Here is a 12,048-nt window from a genome sequence, read left to right as displayed (position 1 = left end):
GCATAAATTCCATTTATAGAATGTTCACATACATCATTTTTAATGTGAAGCAAGTAACTGTTGTTAATTACGCAAGAAGCTTATTAGTTTTGCCGATTGATGCACTGATTAAGTAGCGCATGTAGTCTAACTAATTGTACGTGTTTTGTTATTGTGATATTTTTCTTATGGGCAATATCTCCTACTTCCTGATCCAGAACAGAAAATATTCAGAATCTAACTGAGCACATCTAGAACGGAATGGTAGATTAAATCAAGTATTTTTATGGCTTTATGTGTTGACGACATACAATAAAAGTATTTGGTAAGAAATGAAATATAATTTCTATATTCATGGCTGAACGGCATTTCAATGCATTTTTGGAAATGCTAATACTTGTTTCTTGGGTTAATGCAAAACTTTAACATGCTTCTGATACATACCTAAGCTTAAATACTATGTTAATTGGTCATGAAGAGATAATTTAATACCTTAAAGAGTAAAAGTACTTCTTTTTCACCCGAGTAATTGGATTCTTACAAATCTGACGCTTCCATTGTAAATAATTTTCTTTGGAAATTAGTCTTTTGCCATATAATAAATCGAATAACAACGAAAACGTACCCTTATCTCATAAATTTGAGTTAGTTTCCTATTCTTCTTTGCTAAAATTTGTCTGCATTCAAATTCTGAATATTGCAGTAAGAATTCATTTCGTTTTAAATGTAATTGCCTTAAACATTTTCAATCTTTACTCTGATCTTAAATTGCAAATTAAAGACAATAAAACTGCATCAAAACAATGATTAATTCCGATTAAAACAAAACCATTTTACAGACTTTAACATATATTTTCAGTCTTAAAATGAAACATTTGTGTATAAGAACAAGGGAAATCTCCGCAACTTATCTATAATTGGACGATTTCCTTATAACACACGAGTCACCAGAGCATTTCAAATTCAATAAACCTAACAGGCATTTCTGTCAATACCATTATTTTTTGTTCAAGCAAAGTACCTATTACCCCGTCCTTGTTATATTCTAGACCGCTTTTATTGTCGAGCGAAACGCAAATCAGAACAATGTTTCTAATCGAAAGAGAACTAATGTAAAAAAAAGACACTATTCTTGACTGTGTAGTAGCTTTGTACGCTTTTAGTTGACCGTTACTTTTTCAAGGGATTTAATTAATATAATTTCTCATGGAAAAAAATATATATCAATGAATTCAAACAATTGCCAACTAATTTTGTAAAAGTTGAACGTGTTGTGATTACAATTATTTGTATTTAAACTTATTAAAAGCTTAACAAGTTTATTTCATAGTTGTTATTATGTGAGATGTTGTTGGGTTTTTGTTTGCTTGCTTTTGTTTGTTGTTGTTGTTTTTGTTATTCTTTAGTTTTTATGAGTGTCTTTTTCTGGTTTTACTTGTTATTTTGATTTGCAGTTCCCTGCAACAATTAAAACCTTTTATTCAACAGTGAAAACATGGTATAGTATTAAAATAAAAAAAAATAACACATGCCAAAAATTACAATCAAATTCATGGTAAAAAGTAGACTTGGTTTGTTAAAAAATACCGTGCTTTCCATATAGTGTTTATCGTGAATAATTGATTTGAATGATTTCGCATTCAATTGCTTATTTACATTTGTGACACTGTCTTAAGTAACCACTAGCCATATACATACATACGTATATACAAATTATGCTAAAGGAATGGGAAAAGTGTTATATTATTCAGTTTATACCAAATCATGGTCGAGTTGATTGTATTTTTTTTCATGTCAATACAAATAACAGCATGTAAAACGTACAGAAATAGAAGATTTTTTTACAATGTCACATGGCTTGTGTTTCAGACCATTTCTTTTCCCTATTTTTTGTATCCTAAAAACTAAAAATAAAATTTAATAGTAGGTTTTGAAAAAAATAGGGGTGTTATATTTGATATTAATTTCCTTTTTCTTTTGATATAAATGAAAATTCTATTAACATGATAATATTAACAGTCATTGATATACTATTCAGATGAAACATTTTTGTATTTATCGTTCTTCTTACATGTCCTCCTTGAATCAGCCCTAACATTAATAATGTCGCTGCAAAATTGCATGATTGAAGTTACAATTTCAGTCTACGCAATGTTTTTCTAAAATATTTGATGAAAAAAAACATCGAGACCCGCATTTTCCTTGCGAAATCAAATAGTTTACATTATTATTTACAAAGAACTTGCTTTAAAGAAGTTCATTTTCCACTTTGAGAACGACAAGAGATGTGATGACTACTATTCCTTTCCCTAAATGGCTCAAAATAACTGTGATAAATGAACAACTAGTATTTCTACATGTTCAGAAATTACTTTTTCTTACTTCCCGACAATAAATAAATCATAATATATTTAATATGTACAGACAAACTTGTTTTGACAATGCTTACAACTATCATAGCAAATAAAAAACTTTAGAAAATCTTCTTATATTACAATGCTTGGGAGCGTTGTCAATATCTTGCAATTTCTACTTCCATCAATGACCAGGTTTAATCAATTCGATCCTGCAACATGTTAAATTTGTCCAATTCGAATGTTCGTTAAGATTTTCATTTTTCTTCCATTTTTTGAGCGGTCTAACACCACTGTCTACTGTAAAAGTGTGTGGGATGGTCAAGGTAGCTTTATCTCGTATGTAAAATTTATTACTCTTTCCTTTTTTTTGTTTCTGTATTAACACCATTTATTTATTTTTTTATCTCTTTTTTTTTTTTTTGGGGGGGGGGGGGGTGATGGTGTGGATATTTAACTAAATTTTATTCCACTCAAATTTGGGACATTTAATGTACAACATAATTATCATAGACATTCATGGTGCTAATTATCATGGAAGACCGTTTAATTTGTTCCAGTAAGAGAAAAATGTCAAGTTTAATTCTGTTACTTTTATTATTTTAATTAACACTCTTTTATCTTTTATGCGGTCATATAGTTTGAATAATGTACCTTTTACGTTCATTGTCCGGTTTGTAACATGTTTTTTTCTTCAGATATTTCATAAGAAATTGTGTTATAGACCATGTTTCCCGCCTTTCTTTATGATTTATATACTACTTATAGTTTGATTTATACAAAAACATGACAATAAACAGTTATAAAATAGTTGTGTGCGTGACTTTTAAGCCTTGTAGTATTGAAATTATATATTATTTACACGATATTGTTCTAATTAATGGGAGACTTAATCTCATTTCTCCAAACTTCTTTAAAACCTACCGCATTTTGTAACAATACGGTTATTATGATTTAGAGATCTGTCTTTGTCACGATATTGTTAAATTATTGTTGTCGTTCAAATTGAATTTCAACGCCTTATTTCAAAACCAGCTGTGCACTGTTAGTAATAACTTGGTTAAACATTGATAACTGTAACGGCTACCCTGGCAACTATTCGTTACATGCCTAAATGAATTGTTTTAAACGAGAAGGCTGGGAAACCCGTTGAACTCCATTCGGGCTTGCAATGTTACCTATGAACGAGGAATTCTTCACACAGGAAAAATTGAATATTGAAAAGGAATTTAAGAATTCTACGCTTTTTTCACTTTATTTGACAATTTGACTTGAATACACATGACAAGCCAGAATGAACATTAAAAGCAAATTGCTGCGCATGTTATGTTATATTGACCAACTCAAATTTACCAAGACCGACGTTTACATAGTATTTTGCACATGCCTATCTTGTAATGAAATGCCTAAAATGGTCCCGCCGTTGTTTTTTGTGTATATTTATTAATTAATCTATTTTATTTTATTTTATCTTTACATTTTTACCAGATGCGAGTGGGTACATGTATCTGAAAAGAATCGTTTCAAATATAAAGCACAAACGGGCAAGTGCATCGATGTCTTTTTTCGCATTGATGCACTAAAGGAAACAAATCAATATGTTGTGAGTACAATAAATGTATTCAAATATCAAGTAAGTATTTTTGATTGACTCAAAACAATTGTAAAAGCAATTAACATATAGGGCACAATGTAACACATGTCTTTATGCTCTTATTTACGCTGTTATCAATTCTGTATAGCAAATAGAAACCGTGAGACATAATTATAGAGGTATTTATAAATTCAGTGTGTAAAAAGTCATTTGATAGCTTAAATACCGTAAAATCACATTTATCATTATCAAATGATATTATTTTAAAATATATATGTATCATTTTCTAATATTCTATTTTCATAGCATGTTAGGACCAGTGTTCAGCTGTTAAAGTCATATTAACAGTTGTTACCAAATGTATGGTATATTCTTTTACTTTTGATTACAAAAAATACACCAATTCAAGATACTGAAAAGAAACATTCTACTCTCGCCATAATAATATCCGTTTTTCCTGTTTGCTATACTAAATAACGCTCTTTTCTTAAGTAATCCTGATATGAAAGAAATACTGTATACCTCTTCATAGGAAAGTAGGGTTTTTGCACCATATTGAATAAATGCATCAACTCTACATAGAGGATATATGCTACATGTTTTGTACCGGCGAGACATTTGACAAAACCGCAATTTTCCTGGAATTCTCCGTAGATTCCACGTACAAATGAGATTACTAAAATACTTTTTTTGTATCTTGGCAATTGTTGAATATAACATCGCTTCTTTCAGACTGATGAAAGATAGTATGGGTTTAAATGCAAATGATCAATATCATAATATCATATTCTAATACCCAAAGAACACTTAAAATGTTGTTTTTTTTATTATTTTTTTTATTATTTTTAATAATAATAATTATACTTCGACTTACTAGTTAAAGGTATGTATAATAGTTTTCAGGTAATACAAACATTAAAAAGACGTACATTTATATTTTGTGATGAATATTATATAGTGTATAATAAGATTTAATATTTTCAATTTCAACCGCTCTCTTTGTCATATTGAAATGCTAAACAAATAAAGGTATTTGATTATTAAATAAGTCTTGAAACAACATGATCAAACACATGAAGATACAAACACCACGTTTATAGCTACAATGTTAACATATGTCATTGGGACATTGTTGTGACCGATGCGTCTTTACAAATTCTAAAACAGTATAAAACATTCATTAATAGAATATCAAGGTATATCAGTGTCAATTTAGACATAAATATATTTGTCAGCAAGACATAAATATATTTGTAAATATATTTGTCAGCAACGCACGGCGTGTTAAATTGTATCAAAAGAAGTGTTCATAGATAAATGCATGTTATCATTTAATTCTTACAGATGAACAAATACCGTAAGTTTATGGATTTGAAAACACTCCTTAACAAACCATTTAAGCCGCACGTGACACAGACAAATCGCTTTCTGTAAATGTAAAAGTTGTGTTTCAGTCATCATCTCATGACACTTGGCATTTTACACATCTTAACTTAAGATGGCATTTTATCATTTTCACATAATCATTTCCAAGAAACCCTAGGCTATAGCTTATCAATAAGAACTGATGCACTTAACCCATATCTTGCTGAATTTCTATAATGAAATAGCCAAATTTCTCAGTTCAATTTTGAGGAAATCAATTAAGAATAAAATTTAAAAGTAAATTATCCGACAGTGTAGAGCCTGGTCAGACTCCATAGATATGCAGGCTTGTCTTACTGTATACTGCAGGCTAAGGCTGATCCCTTTCGATTCCTTCATGACAAGGATTAACTGGTATACACAAGAATATACAATTACATATAAATATTTATATTTGCTGTTCCTATAAAGTGAGATTATACACACTATAAGTATCTTTGTTAACACATTTTCATTTGATTAACGGAAGTTAAAGAACTTAAATATATTGGATCAAACTGTGTTCCCTCATGTAAAGACTCAACCAAACCGAGTCTTCAATTTTCATGCAATTTTGTCTTGATTTATGCTTTCGAGGGATCACCTTTTCTCTCACATGCGATATATCAGATTTTCAAATACTAAACTGTCAACAAATAGAGAGCGAAATAAAGAGGCAGATACTAGTTAAGAAAACATGTTAAATCGGTTAAGATTTCTTAACAATTGTCATGTTTTTACTTGAATTAAAAACTTTATTAAAATTTTCAAGAAAGTGATTGACACCTAAGCACGCACGGAACATTTGATTGCATGCATCAGGCAAATCGATCATGACTAACTGGAATGAAAAGAAAACGAAACATTTGCAAAACGCGCTAAAGAATTTGAAATTTAGAAATTAATCTTCAACTTTGTCTCTTAGAAATCGTTAATTCTATTATGTTGAAATTGAGATTGCTAATACTGATTAGGATAATCCCTTGACAATTATCATATAGGAGTGTCTATGACAATAAAAAAAGAAAAAAATAATTCATCAATTTCATCTGGTATCAGGCTTTAACCATTTGGAATGCAAGTAAAAGATTTGCTTAAAACTTAATTTACGTATCAATTTTGTACGAATGTAAATTGTATTCTCATTCAATGTCATATTTCGTGCATGTCATTTTTACATATCATTAAAGCCATTATCATGTCATGTCATGTCTCAATGCCAGATATTATAAGCACTTGACGTTACGTGTTTAAAGTAAACAATGCATGCATAATCAAAAGAACTTTTAAAAAATATCTGAAAAGAATAAGATTGTCAAACTATGCTTGTTTTTATTTTCTGTTTTAGATAAATGATGCTTTTATATCAATTTAAATCAAACAATCAAACTAAGTTTAAAATATATATCACATGTAAACATCTATATAGTTAAATACAAGTATTTTTTTTTTACCAAATCGAGGATTGTGGAAATATCTATGAGCAACAGCACGGATTAAGCCTGGTAATTATTTTCTTTCATTTAACAGTAATATTTTGACCGCATTCGAATAGTGCTTACTTACTGTATATTATTATTGGTTTGGTTTAAACATATTTTATTTAGAATATTTGTACATGTGTAAATAACAACATAACAATAATTATAGATTTTGGCCGAAAGCAGAAGCTTATAGAAGCCATTATCTAATTATATATTATTATTATTAACTGTTCACAAGAAAATTACACTAATATTGGTTTTGTTAATGAAATGTGGAATTTATTTACATACATTCTAATTAATATATACTTTGTAAATATTCCAATTTGTGATATAGAGCGAAAAAGTGGCCCTGCAATTATAGACACATATCAAATACTTGACTAATTGTATAGAAATAATATACATATATTAATTACAGTTAAGAACAATTTCAATATATCTTTTAATAAACAAAATTGTTCATGAAAAAAAAATACAATTAATGGCGGACTATGTTCTTGTGGACTTTTTAGCAATGTTATTTTAATGATGAAAGAAATTTTAAAAAGGAAAACAGGATGTCAATAAATTCCATCAAGAAGTTATTTCCCTATTCACGGCTTTATCTGATGATACTGACGGTAAATCCTTCCTTTTACACGAATTTCTTAAAGTGACATTACGCCAAATCCAAGGAGCAGATGAAAGTCAAAATAAGATAACATTTCCCCTTATTCCTTTCATTTTTTATAATAAACTTCGCACGAATGTGATACAAGGAAATTTCTGTAAATAGCCATCGGAATTTACCTCTAACGTTCATTTTTTTAAAAGAAAATAGTGGGGCATACCTTTATATATTTTATGCAGATTTATATTTTATTCATCATCAACTGTTTACCGATCATCATTATAACTGTCAATCTTTTGAAATATATTGTCAATTCAGCTCAACTTGGCCATAAAAGATGAACATATTGCCACTTTAAAGACGCATCAGGTAGCAAAGCTATTCTAAATATGACTTTCTGATTCGTCTAAGTTTAATTAAACTAACGTAACTATATAGTTTCTTAGTTTGCCTTTGAAACAAATATATTTTATTAGACAAATTTGTATAATGTATTATAGTTAAACAGTATTTTTTTTATTTGATAAATCAAAATATAACAAAATATGAAACTCCTTATCTTCACAGTAACTCCAAACAGATAATTGCATACAATTTTTAGATATTACATGAAATTCGATATGAAAATTGATATTTTTTTGCAGTAGATTAAACAAAAAACTACATTAAATAGTTTTTTATTAGAAAAAATAATTGTATCTTAACATTTAAACCATAAATCATTTAGCTATGATATATATTTCTAATGTTATAATATATAATATTTTACACATTTTTGTTAAAATGTTAGGTGATAAGGCGAAGCATACACAAAAGAGACCTGAATTTTTGTGTGTGTATTTATTATCAAATGATGCTCATTTATACACAAAAAAGTGTTGCGATACTCTTCCTGTTTTCAGTCAGTGCTTTTTTAAAATGCCATGTACTTTTGCATAATAACAGAATCATTAATTTTTTATTAATTTTGAGAATATAATACTTTCGTCATAAATCAACTCGAAAACTATTCTTGCTGATAAAACATATCAGCAGTAAATCATGTCATTAATTAAGTGATAATGATGGTAACAAATATGCTGTTATGTTACAAATGTCAAGAATGACGTCACCTTATCTTACTTTCCGACACTTTTAAAAGTGCATCATACACGTTGCAGTGTAATAATTTATTTTACATATGAAATTTACAAACACTAAACCTATTTAAAAGTTCAAGAAAACTGTGTTTTATCTTCAAACTATTTTTATTATCATTCATGTCATTTTAACAATTAGTTTTCTAATTATTACATCTTTTGAAACTCTGTATACGTAATTACATATATTCGGTTTGTTTAACCACTTAAATATCAAAGTAGATGATCGTTGTAATAAATCATTATAATTTAGTTGTATTCTTTATTTATTTTGTGTATATTTTATTTATGTTTATGACATTATTTTTACACCCTTTTTCTTCTTTTATTAATATATAACATTCAAAGAAACACATTTTAATACATTAATATGAGTTTAATGATAAAGATTTGTTCCTAAAAACGAGTACTTATAAATTAGACTAGATCCGTAAAATGGAACAGGGCTATGCTCAATATATTTTTTTCTTTTATATTCATTTTTTTTCCAAACTTGTTATTACATTTCTTATCAATACAAAAATACATTTTTCTAAAAATATTTATAAAAATAATGAGAATTTTATTTTGTTTTCCAGTTAATTGTTTAAATTATATCATAGACACATTTACTCTTTTTGGAAAACAACTATTCATATTTTTTCAAATAATAAACGAAATGAACGAATGCCGAGGAAAGGAAAAAATCTTTCATTTTACATTTTCGTTTAATGTACAACGTTTCCTTAAATATTTTTTTTGTATTCCTTAATTCCCTCTTTTGCCTCTGTTGTTTAATAAATCCAAGAATGATATTGCATGAAAATAAAACACATACCTTTCAAGTTTTCTATTATGAGTTCCTTATGTTCTTCCCAGTCTTCAAAATCTTTTTGTCCTATGAATTTACAAGGTGTACGTGTCTCCTTCAAGTTTAACCGCGCGGACTGGAATCACGTCTTCATGTGATACTATATTACTACACTAACCTTTACTGTCAGATTCTTTGTTGCGCCGCTTTAAATAGTTCCAGTATTTCTTGCAAGACCGCGAGTGAACATCAGCCTTTATATCGGTTTTAAATTTGTAATCATCAGCGGAGGTGTGGTCACAAAAGGTTGGCAAATCTTTGAGAAAAACAATCAATACAGAAAAGGATATGTTTTTAGGCTTGAAGATATGCTAAATTGTTTTCCCACTCAATGTACGGTATTATTACTATGCAATCAAAAACTATTAAAATGCAAGGGACAAACGTTAAAAATTTTTTTACATGAATACACTTCAAAAGTTAAATGTACATGAAAATAAAATAAAAATACAGGCATTAATGTAAATATTTTTATATTTTTCAGATATTATATTTATACCATAAAAATCATGATTAAGCAAAGATAAAATAAAAAAGCCAATCAAACAGAGTATAACGAATAATAGCCAGTGTTTCTGATTTAGGCATCAACGTACACGTTGGTGAATAAATCAAATTAAGTTGCACAAATATAAATATTAATGTATAAGATATGGAATAAATATAAGGCCAACTACATAAAATAACTAGTAGTTTCTGTCCCTACCTAAATTTTGCATTCATGTCCATAATTTGCTTTTTGTTAAAAGAAACTTTTAATGTGATACCAATAAATGCAATTCAATTCGTCTGTAACAAAACAAATACTATGTATATTTGGACATATTGTTAAATTTGCAACTTCAGATCCCTATTGTTTAAGTAGATATATGGTTGGTAACTAAATCATTAACTTTATCTTACAAAGGCTTATTTATGTTCAGTAGAAACATACTTTAGCACATTTGTGTTCGTACAAGCTCTAGCCAGGTCAAAAGTATGGTGGCATAATTCTGCCACCAGATAACCATAAAACTAACTAGTTAATTAAGAGGTTAACTAGTTACGTAACTAGTTAACCTCTTAATTAACTTGTTAGGTATCAGGTTAACTAGTTACGTAACTAGTTAACCTCTTAATTAACTTGTTAGGTATCAGGTTAACTTGTTACGTAACTAGTTAACCTCTTAATTAATTAGTTAGTTATCAGGTTAACTAGTTACGTAACTAGTTAACCTCTAAATTAACTAGTTAGGTATCAGGTTATCTGGTGGCAGAAATATGCCACCATACAAAAGTGTTGAACTACGCAGTATTAAAAAAAGGTTTGTTATTCAAATATTTTTTTTAATTCAAATAAGTTAGCCTTAATATTGCTAAATGTTTGTATTCGTTTATTTTTAAATGCCTACAAACTTGTACATTTAACCTCTGAAAGGCACATTATGCCTTAAAACGGATAAAAAATCTTCTTTAGAAAGGGACAACAACAGTTTGATAACGTTAAAATAATGATTTTAGAGCATGTAAGAAGTTTATTACTTGGAGAAAATAGTGTTGAATGTTAAAATAATTGTCATTAAAGAAGCAAAATGTGACAAAAATATTTTTTTGAATTCAATACAAAATATAAAAACAGAATCAATAAACAGTAATAGGACATCAAAAATAAAACTCTTTTGAGAAATACACTTTTAGATATAAAAGCATACTGATGGAATAATGGGCATTTAATAAACGGATATTTCTTCAGTCAATAGAAAAGAAATCGTCATTTTTTCAATATCAGTTTATGTGGGAATTTTCTCGTCTGTCTTGTTTTTCGATAAACGGTGGTGGTAAGAATTTCAGTTTCAGACCTGTTTGGATATACATTTATGTAAATATACATAAAACTTGACCATTTACTTAATAAAAAAAATTGTAAAGAATCATTGGAACTTGTACATACATGTACATACATGTACATACAACAACATTTCAGCTTATATGTAAATTAAACTTATATACGGATCGTCTCTTATTGATTGACATGTTTAGTTAAAACAAATAACTAAGTGCATTGATTGACATTTTCAATAAAACCGAGAATTGGCTCCAGAAAAATTATCATTTGCCATTTATTTCAGCCCTTTATTTGATCGCATAATATTTTATTCTATTATTGTATTTTCCATTTTTATGTTATGTTTGTTGTATTATGTTGTATTTTGGACCGGAGGCCTATGTTACAAGAATAAACTTTACTCACTTACTTACTCATAATATTTTATTATATCTTGCCATGGACAAAATATCATTCTTCATTTTTATTACGGAAATATGAAAACTATGTACTGACTGAACAACAACCAGTGCTGACCCTAATATATTTTCGTGGTCAGCACTTTTCGCAAATGTAAAATCAGTCGCCATCAGCAGGCTACCAGTAAATAAGGTTCATATGAAATTCATTATAATACATCACCGTGTTGATGCATCATTCTATTCCACAGGTTTAATTATAGTTATCAATACTGTCTATTTCAATTTGATTTAAATGATGTTCTTCATAAAGATTGTTTGATTAGATAACATATGCCACATGCTCCTTGCAATGTCATTCTTTAAATCAAATAGTGATAGTATGTGTACCAAATGCTTCAATTTTAT

General features: G+C 28.3%; 1 protein-coding gene across 1 annotated transcript in view; it reads right to left on the bottom strand.

Annotated features, from left to right (window-relative positions):
- Window positions 1-9,602, bottom strand: part of LOC132729733 (MIP-related peptides-like) — a 41,480-nt gene extending 31,878 nt beyond the window's left edge. Inside the window, exon 1 of the mRNA XM_060715557.1 lies at window positions 9,385-9,602. The gene's annotated coding sequence lies outside the window, so the exon portion shown is untranslated. The remainder of the gene's footprint in view (window positions 1-9,384) is intronic.
- Between the last annotated feature and the right edge of the window lie 2,446 nt (window positions 9,603-12,048).

Source organism: Ruditapes philippinarum, unplaced genomic scaffold, assembly GCF_026571515.1.
Source record: "Ruditapes philippinarum isolate M1 unplaced genomic scaffold, ASM2657151v2 ctg1355_1_1_1_1, whole genome shotgun sequence".
Classification (NCBI taxonomy): Eukaryota; Metazoa; Mollusca; class Bivalvia; order Venerida; family Veneridae; genus Ruditapes; species Ruditapes philippinarum.
Note: the sequence above shows the minus strand (reverse complement) of the source record. Positions and strands in the feature narration are given on the sequence as shown.